This window comes from Rattus norvegicus, chromosome 2 (genome assembly GCF_021556685.1).
Source record: "Rattus norvegicus strain SHRSP/BbbUtx chromosome 2, alternate assembly SHRSP_T2T, whole genome shotgun sequence".
Taxonomy (NCBI): domain Eukaryota; kingdom Metazoa; phylum Chordata; class Mammalia; order Rodentia; family Muridae; genus Rattus; species Rattus norvegicus.
Window position 1 is genome coordinate 198,505,940 of NC_141535.1, and position 9,287 is coordinate 198,515,226.

The window sequence follows — 9,287 nt, forward strand, 5'->3', positions numbered from 1 at the left end:
CACAAAGCTCAAGTGGACAAAGGACATCAACATAAAACAGATACACTGAATGTAATAGAAGAGAAAGTGAGAAAGAGCCTTGAAGTCATTGACACGGGGGTGGGGGGATTTCCTATACAGAACTCCAATGGCTCAGGATCTAAGATCAAGAATTGATAAGTGGGACCTCATCAAACTGGAAAGCTTCTGTAAGGCAAAGGACATAGAAAGACAAATCGGCAACCTACAGATTGGGAAAAAATCTTCACTAACCCCACATCTGATAGAGGGCCAAAATATATGAAGAACTCAAGAAGCTTACCACCAAAAAACCAAACAACCCAAACAAAAAATGGGGTGTGGAACTAAAGTGAGAGTTCACAGCAGAGGAATCTTAACGGCTGAGAAGCACCTAAAGAAATGTTCAAAGTCCTTTGTTATCAGAGAAATGCAAATCAAAACGATCCTGAGAATCCTCCTTACATCAATCAGAATGGCTGAGACCAAAACCTCAGGTGACTACAGATGCTGGCAAGGATGTGGAGAAAGAGGAACACTCCTCCATTGCTGGTGGGATTGCAAACTGGTTACAACCACTCTGGAAATCAATTTGGAGGTTATCTGAAAATTAAATCTACCTAAAAACCCAGCAATATCACTCTTGGGAATATACCCAAAAAATGCCCCACCATGCCACAGGGCACATGTTCCACTATGTTCACAGCGACCTTATTTGTGATAGCCAGAAGGAAACAAGCCAGATGTCCCACAACAGAAAAATGAATACAGAAAATGTGGTTCATTTACACAATGGAATACTACTCAGCCATTAGGAATGAGGATATCTAAGTTTTTTGGGCAAAACGATGGGACTAGAAAGTACCCTGAGTTCGGTAACTCAGACCCAAAAGGACATGCATGGTATGTCCTCACTAATATGTGGATTAAAAAAAAAAAGTACAGAATACCCAAGATACTGTCTACAAAACTCAAAAAGGTCCACAAGCTGAAGGTGTCAATTGAGGATACCTCAGACACCCTTGCGGGGGAGAAAAAAGCAACCACAAGGGGGGAGGGATGCCCTAAGGGCCAGCAGAAAAGAATTGAAACAGGCAACCTCAGGAGGTAGGAGGTTGTGGGGGAACCTCCAGAATGCACCAGAGACCTGGGAGGTGAGAGACCATCAGGACTCAAAGGGGTTGGGGAGACCCTAGACAAAATGCCCTATAGTGGGGAGAGGGAACTTGTAGAACCCACCTCCAGCAGAAAGACAGGGCATCAAGGGAGCGATGGGGTTGCCATCCCACAGTCAAAACTCTGACTTATAATTGTTTCCGTCTGAAAGAATTGCAGGGATGGAAATGGAGAAGAACCGGAGAAAAAAAGGTCCAGGGACAGACCCAAAAGGAGATCCAGCTCAAGAGGGGGGAAAAAGGGGAGCAAGGCCTGATACTATTACTGAGGCTATGGACTGCTCACAAAAAGGGACCTATCGTGACTGTCCTCCAAAAGACCCAACCAGCAGCTGAAAGAGTCAGATGCAGATATGTGCACCCAACCAATGAACAGAAGCTGCAGACCCCTGTTGTGGTTTGCCCGGGAATTATCTGTATTTTGATGCTAATTCCACTGCCCCAAGGACAGCGGCCTAGTCACTACTCAGGAATCAGATGACTTCACCAGAACTTTCTCCCCATTGAATTTGTAAAATACAGGTGAGGGGCAGGTACAGGATAGAAGGAAGCCTGTCATTGGGGGGGGGGGGGGGGGAGAGGCAGGCCATGGCAGGACAATGGAAGCTGATGTAAAGATCTCGCTCTGTGTATTTGCAGGTTATTATTAATGTTCTCAAGGGATGGATGGTACCGGGCTTTGTATGTTTAAGTGGGCAATTATATCTTATCAATTGGATCTAAGATTATTGTGTTGTGTTCTTTTATGTGAGGGTTTGAGTGTAGGAAAGTGTGTGGTGGCTGGAGACACTGGGCCGCTGCGTCGAGGTTGGGATGTGTTTCCGCCAAGATATCTAGCAGATATCTTGGGGCACTGTGGTGCGGGCCTAGCAAGGTAAAAAACAACGATATACTTTTTTTTTATTTTTTATATTTTTATAACAACAGACCCCTATGGTTGAATTAGGGAAAAGCTGGAGGAAGCTGAGGAGGAGGGCAGCCCTGTAGGAGGACCAGCAGTCTCAATTAACCTGGACCCAGGAGATCTCTCAGACACTGGATCACCAACCAGGAAGCATGCACCAGTTGGAATGAGGACTCTCCAGTCTGGTTTCAGTCAGAGAGGATACATCTAACCCTCCAGAGACTGGAGTTTAGAGGTCTGGCAGGGTGGTCTTTAGGGTGAGGACACCCTAGTGGAGGTGGGGGGGGGTAGGTGTGGGATGTGGAACAGTAGGAGGGTAGACCGAGAGGGAAATAAAATCCTGAGTGTATAAATAAATTTTTAAAAAGCCAGCCTGTTCTTGAATAAACTCAATCCTAGGTCATTTTGTGTCTAATTATGTGTTTGTAAACAGACATGACTTTAGTAATCTACCCCACCCCACCTTGGTGCTGACGGCTGAACATACAACCTCAGTCATGCTAACTAAGCAAGTGCTCTGCTATTGAGCTACATCCTAAGCTCCCTCTTCAAATCTACCTCTATTCAAACTCTATCTGAGAGATAAGTGGAACAAGTCAGCAAGTTAAAAAAAAAAAAAGCAATACCTGCAAAATCGAGAGACCAGTAAGTGTTCTTACTTAAGGAAGTGGAATGTGGGTGATGGATCAGTGGGAAGAGTGCTTGAGAAGACACCTGCAAACACATGCACACTACACATGCACACACCACACATGCACACCACACACACACACACATAGACAGACACACACATACACACACAGACACATACATACACACAGACACACACACACACACACAGAATCACACAGACACACACACACACACAGATACATACCGACACACACAGACACACACAGACACATACACACATGCAGACACACACACACACACATAGACACACACACAGACATACACACACACACACAAACAGATACACACACACACACACACACACACACACACACACACACACACACACAGAGCTAGAGAGATGGCTCAGCACTTGTGAGTCTATCATTCTTGCAGATGATCCTAGTCTGATTCCCAGCATGCATGTCAGGGGGCTTACAACCACTTGTCACTCTGGCTCTAGGAGATGTGACACCTCTTGCCTCTACAGGTGCCTGCCTGTAGGTACACTGTCACAGGTACATATACGCATGGTTAAAAGAACCTCAAACTTTTTATTTAGAAAAAAAAAAAAAACCCACAAAGGAAAGAGTAGGATGTTAGTCTAGGGGACCTAGGAGCATATTTGCCTGCTCCGTAGGCAGAGGACATGGTATGCAAAGTCCTAAAGGTAACAGAGGTTTGAATTTAGTGTGCTCAGTCAGTAAAGAAGCTCAAGTCAACAATGGCAAAACTTACTTGACATTAAAACACAGTACTACATGAGGAACCAGTGCCTAAAGAGAGATATCAAGCCCAAGAACAGCCGTGACGTGGAACGTGTCATCAGAGGAAAGTGAAGACAGAACCACGAGGCAAGCCAGGGGCTGAGGCTGACAGTGAACTGAGCTGACAGAACTTTAGGACCAGTGAAACAGTAACGGTGTCCATGGCAAAGGTAAACTGGATTACATTAAACTACACCGTGGAAGGAAAAGACTGGACAGCCTACATGTGCTAAACGTGTACTTCACAAAGCATATCTTCATCAATAATAGCTAAAAAATTAATATCTCAAGACAGAGATAGAGAAAATCTGACAAATAGGTAAAGGTCTGGGAGGAAGAAAGGTCTGAGCGATAGATGCTCCTGAGTTTATCTCCTCTCACTGTGATCCCTTCCAGGGTGGGATTCAACAGCCTGCATTTCCACACATCCTTAAAGCTAAAAACTGTTAAAGAACTCTCGGTCTTCTTTTTTCTTTTTGAAATCTAAATTTAATAAAGTAATTCAATAGCAAAATTAAAAAGAAATTTCCCTAGGAGTAAAAATAAATAGAATTCCTCATTCTTCATCCAACAGACTCTGTAAGCCAGTAATATAATCAGACTATACGCATAATGCTATGAGCTGGTGGTGGACTAACTCAGGATATACTATCCATCGATATCTAAGTGCTGAGTGTAGCTTTACTATTAACTGACACAATCCAAGTTAACAAAATAAATGTGGTCATACACTTCAGCAGGCCATCCTATTCTCCACTGAGTCCCGGCTCTTTATAAGTTATCTACATAGCACCAGCAAAAACTCCAGAAACTTTTTTAAAAAACATTCTAAATTTTAATTAAACATAATGATCTATTGAGTACTTTCTTTTTCTTTCTTTTTTTTTTTTTTTTGGTTCTTTTTTTCGGAGCTGGGGACCGAACCCAGAGCCTTGCGCTTCCTAGGCAAGCACTCTACCACTGAGCTAAATCCCCAACCCCTATTGAGTACTTTCTAAAGGACTATTATGACAAAACAAACGAACAAACAAACAACTCCAAGAGATCACAGGGAAGGTTGTAATCTAAAAATACAAAAAGCAAAAACTAAGCCCAATTTCTAAAAAGAAAAAAACTACATATTTATGTCGTTACCTTTCCTATCTGTAGTCTTTTAGTAAAGATGTGTTTGAATTCTTTTTTAAAGACCACACAAATTAGACAAACACATAAGAGTTCAAAGAAATAAATATAAAATAGTCCCGATGACTACTATTATTAGAGGGGAAAAAAAGGAACAATCATTAGTCAACAACGGTGTGATGGTTTGAATATGCTTGGCCCAGGGAGTGGCACTATGAGGTGTGGCCTTGGTAGAGGACATGTGTCACTGTGGGCGTGGGCTTTAAGGCCCTCCCTATTTGCCTTCAGAACAAGATGTAGAACTCAGCTCCTCCTGCACCATGCCTGCCTGGGTGCTGCCATGCTCCCTGCCTTGAGGATAATGGCCTGAACCTTTGAACCTGTAAGCCAGCCCCAATTAAATGTTGTCCTCATAAGAGTTACCTTGGCCATTGTGTCTGTTTACAGCAGTAAAACTCTAACTAGACAAATGGGAAGTATTCAACTCTAAGAAAAAGTAGTTAGCAAGCCATTTGAAAACATGGCCCACAGCCATTCATTATCACAGTAATTCTCTCAGCAGTAACCTCCCCTTTCAGTTTCAATTACCTACAGTCAATGGTACCCCAAAACTATTACATGCTCAATTCCAGAAAGCAAATATATCTTAAGACTTTACTTATGAACAATTCTGAGAAGCATGATGAAATGCCCTCGTTTGTTCTACCAAGAAGGTGAATCATTCTCTGTCCAGTGTATCCATGCTGTATACGTTACCTGCCCTGTTAGTCACTTACCAGTAACTATCCTGATCTGTAGATGTCACAAGTCCTCCTTCAAGCAATCCTTATTTTATTTAATAATGGCTTCAAACCACAAGAGTAGAGATGATGACAATTTCATTATAGTATATTGTTACAGTTGCTTTATTTATTTATGTTGTGCATTGATGTTTTACCTGCATGTATGCCAATGTGAGAGTGTCAGATCTTACTACAGTTGTGAGCTGCCATGTGGATGCTGGGATTGAAACTCAGGTTCCCTCAGTATCCTTAACCCCCTGAGACATCTCTCCAGCCCATAACTGCTTTATTTTATTACTAGCTACTGTTAACTTCTCACTTTGTTAATTTAAGTTTATTATCATAGGTATGTTCACACAGGCAAAGAGTGCCTAGGAGCCTCTCAAGCTCTCAAGACTGGAGGTCTTCAGAGAGTCCCTGAGGATAATACAGGCTACTGTATCATTGGTGCTCAACCGTCAACCTTACTCAGTCAATGCATGTCCGTGACAACCTAAGAGCTGAACAGTGGAACTGAAAAGGACTGGCCCTTCCTCAGCAAACAGCACGAAATCAGTTCTCTTAAAGAGGCAGCACCGACTTCAAACATTTTAAGGCAAAAATGAACCCTAATTGCAAAACCTTACACCCAACCAAAGAAGGGCTCTAGAAAGTGAGTATAGAATTTCTTATAGAAAAAATACATATAACACAATCTTAAATATAAAACAAATTATTAATTACCCTCTATGGAAGGAGATGTTTCTACTCAGTTTAATTTTATGAGCTTATATGAGAACTCTGATTAAGAAGGATAAAGAAAGATCCCAAGCCCTCTGTGGAAACAAGGAGATGTGTACTGCAGGCACTCTGAGGGATGGTAGAACTTATTAGGCAAACAGAGCAAGGCGTTCTATTTAAGGGAAGTAACTCAAGCAAAAGCCAAGAGGTGGGGTGTGCAGACTGCTCCCGGAAGGCACACTGGTCAGGAGTGGGAGAGAACAGGACCAAACTGTGAGGCCTGCACTGTCTGGAGGAGGCTCCTGTTTGGCAGTATATTTCTACAACGAGAACCTTGTAGGGTTATTATTATTTTTTCCAACAAAGAAACAGTACCAGAAACAGGCAGCATCACACAGGGCAGGGTGAGGAGAAGGTGGTGAAAAACACTGCAGAAAAACTCAGAACTGACTCCGGAGCCTCTCTGGCCACTCAGAACAGCCGCGCACGGTTCTGTGCATCACGGATGTCCAACAATCGTCCTTCCATTGCTTGCCTGAGAAAGAGCCTGAGACTGAGGCTGGGGGTGTAGCTCAGCAGAGTAGGAAGCATGTGAGGGTAAGAAACGGGGTTCAACCACCAGACTGCAAAAGATAAAAAAAGAACCCGTAACAGTACAGAAACGAGCGTTTATAACACATTTCTGCTCACCAGGGTAGAAGGCTTGCAGATTTAAGAAAATGATGTTCTATGTTTTTTAGAAAGGTTAAAAGATGTGGAAACATCTGATTTAGAACACACAAAAAGCAAGACCAATCATTAGGAGGGTAGAAATATTCCTCCACACTTCCTAATGACCACTGACTGTACACGTGGGTTTAAGTAGAAATAATGTGCCATAAATGGGATCCGGAGACATGGGGCGATTTCAGTGCAGTGCGGCTGGTGCTGGGACTGGGCAGCGGTTCCAATCCCACCAGCAACCTATTAATTACACAGTCTTAAAAAATGCCCACAGCTGGGGGGGCTCTGTTTGTTTCTTTTCTTTTTTTTTTCTTTTAGATAAATCTTGAAGTATTTTATGGATAAGAAAGGTAATGGCTGAGGATGTGATTTGCTTCTGCTTAGCATGCACCTGCCCTGGATTTGACCCTAAGCATGGATGGTGCATACCTGTAATCACAGCACTGGGAAGGTGGAGAAATGAGTATCAAAGAGTGCAAGGCCAAACTGAGCTATCTGAGACCCCCTGTGTCAGAACTAGGGAGAGGAAGAGGGAGAAGGGGAGGGGGAGGGGGGAGGGGGAGGGGGAGGGGGGAGAGGGAGAGGGAGAGGGAGAAAATAAAGTCAGCCAGCCATTTCATAGCAGGTGGTATTTGTGCACATCTGTAATCCCTGCTACTGGGCTGAGACAGGAGGATTCCAAGTTCCACGCCAGCCCTAAAACCTTAGCAACACTAGGTCTCAAATAAATAGATGATCTGGAATTACCTCAGTGATAGAACTCTTGGCTTAGTGTTCGCATGGCTCAGGGTTCAGATTCATATATAGAGGCGGTGAGGTGTGGGAGCCCCACTATATTCCATTACTTTTGTAATTAGCCTACAATTAAATCTCAGGTTTACATTTAAAACATACTTGTAATATTGTATGCCTGACGTAATGAAAATTCAGTTAAACTACTTTTCTGTGGGACATGCTTCCCCAACAGCCCACACTCCCTAAGTTCATAACCAGGCCAATCACTGAATTATAGGTTAGAAATAGGTTTGCAAGAGGGGCCTATGAATGCCTAGAACTGGCCAGGCATCCGAGTCCCCCTCCTCACACCAAACGACAGCGACCTTTGCTTTTGTACTTCTGCATAAAGAATCGCTTCTCTAGTATATAGAAACCCCAGGCAAAAGTGCTCTTTACCAGAAGCAATCACGATGGTTACTAACAAGCCGGAAAAATCTTCAGTTTAGCCTTCCACAGAGGTAGTCTGAAAACTCTGCTCCGTTGGTGATAAAAACTTACAACACAAAACACACAGCACTCCAATCAACACACAACACCGCGAGGAAAGTCAAGAACTCACCTCTTCTAATTCTACAGTGCTTTTAAATTATGCATTAAGGCAAATAAAATTTTCCATCATTACTCGTTTCAACAGAGTTCAAATGATACTAGTTAACCGCTACCTAGTTGTTTACTACTAAAAAACAAGGAAATTAAGTTTTCCACTTTTGAAGATTAAGTTTATAGCTTTAGGGGTAAGGTCTCAACAGTTTACTCTTGCTTTAAAACTGGTTGCAAAGACCTATCGATTTCGCCTGCCAGTATAAAAACGATGTCTGGGCTCCGAAAAGTTCAGGAGTTTAAATGTGATTTGACAAAACTGTCTGGTTTGGAGACCCGGGACCAACGACCTGCCTGGGATTCCGCTTTATCCACTGTCTGTTACGCTCGGAAAACGCGTGAAGTCGCTGCATCCCAGCAAATATTTCCAAGGTCTGCAGAACCCCGATGCCCAGTTTCCCCTCACTTAGAGGACCACAGCCGAGCGCTGGTGCGAAGCCCCCTGCGGAGCCCCGGGGTCCCAGCGTCACCGGAGCCCGTGGAGCCTCCGTGGTCCCGAGACCCCGCCACACGCCTCCACACGACCCTCTGGGTCACCCCTCAGGCTCCGCTCACCTCCCTCCGGCGGGAGGCTCCTGGGAACGCGGAGCCGCTTCAGGGATGAGCGCCTCCGACCGCAGACTGGGGATCGCCGCGCTTCCCCAAGGCTGGTCCCCGGGGCGACGCCGAGCCAAGCAGGGGCACCGCGGGAGGCTGGCCCGCGCCCCCGGCGCCCGCCCCCGGAAGGTCACGTGGGCCAGAGCTTCGGACTCCCCCTGGCCTCTCGGAGGGTCTCACCGTCAGCTAGGTCTCCTCAGCGCCTGAGCTCCTCTGCGCCTGCGCCTAGCTCCAGGCTCTCCCATTCAAACTGACAACGCCCCGCGTCTTTTGGACCGGCCAATGGCACCGGAGGGGCGGGACCAGACCGGTGGAGGGAGGAGCTAGACGAGCCAGGGCTCCCTCCTTCTAAAGATCTATGGGTTTGCTTCCCAGACTGTAACGCTTGATCCTCCTATGCTCCGGATAGATCCTCCGCCACTAACTAGAAGCTTATTGTCCTTGAATTTCT

At 44.8% G+C, this 9,287-nt stretch overlaps 1 protein-coding gene across 2 annotated transcripts in view; it reads right to left on the bottom strand.

Moving 5' to 3' along the window:
- Gpsm2 (G-protein signaling modulator 2) overlaps positions 1-9,053 on the bottom strand; it is a 53,076-nt gene extending 44,023 nt beyond the window's left edge. For both annotated transcript variants that reach the window (NM_001191962.2, XM_087627765.1), the window contains 1 exon segment: positions 8,795-9,053. The gene's annotated coding sequence lies outside the window, so the exon portion shown is untranslated.
- Between the last annotated feature and the right edge of the window lie 234 nt (positions 9,054-9,287).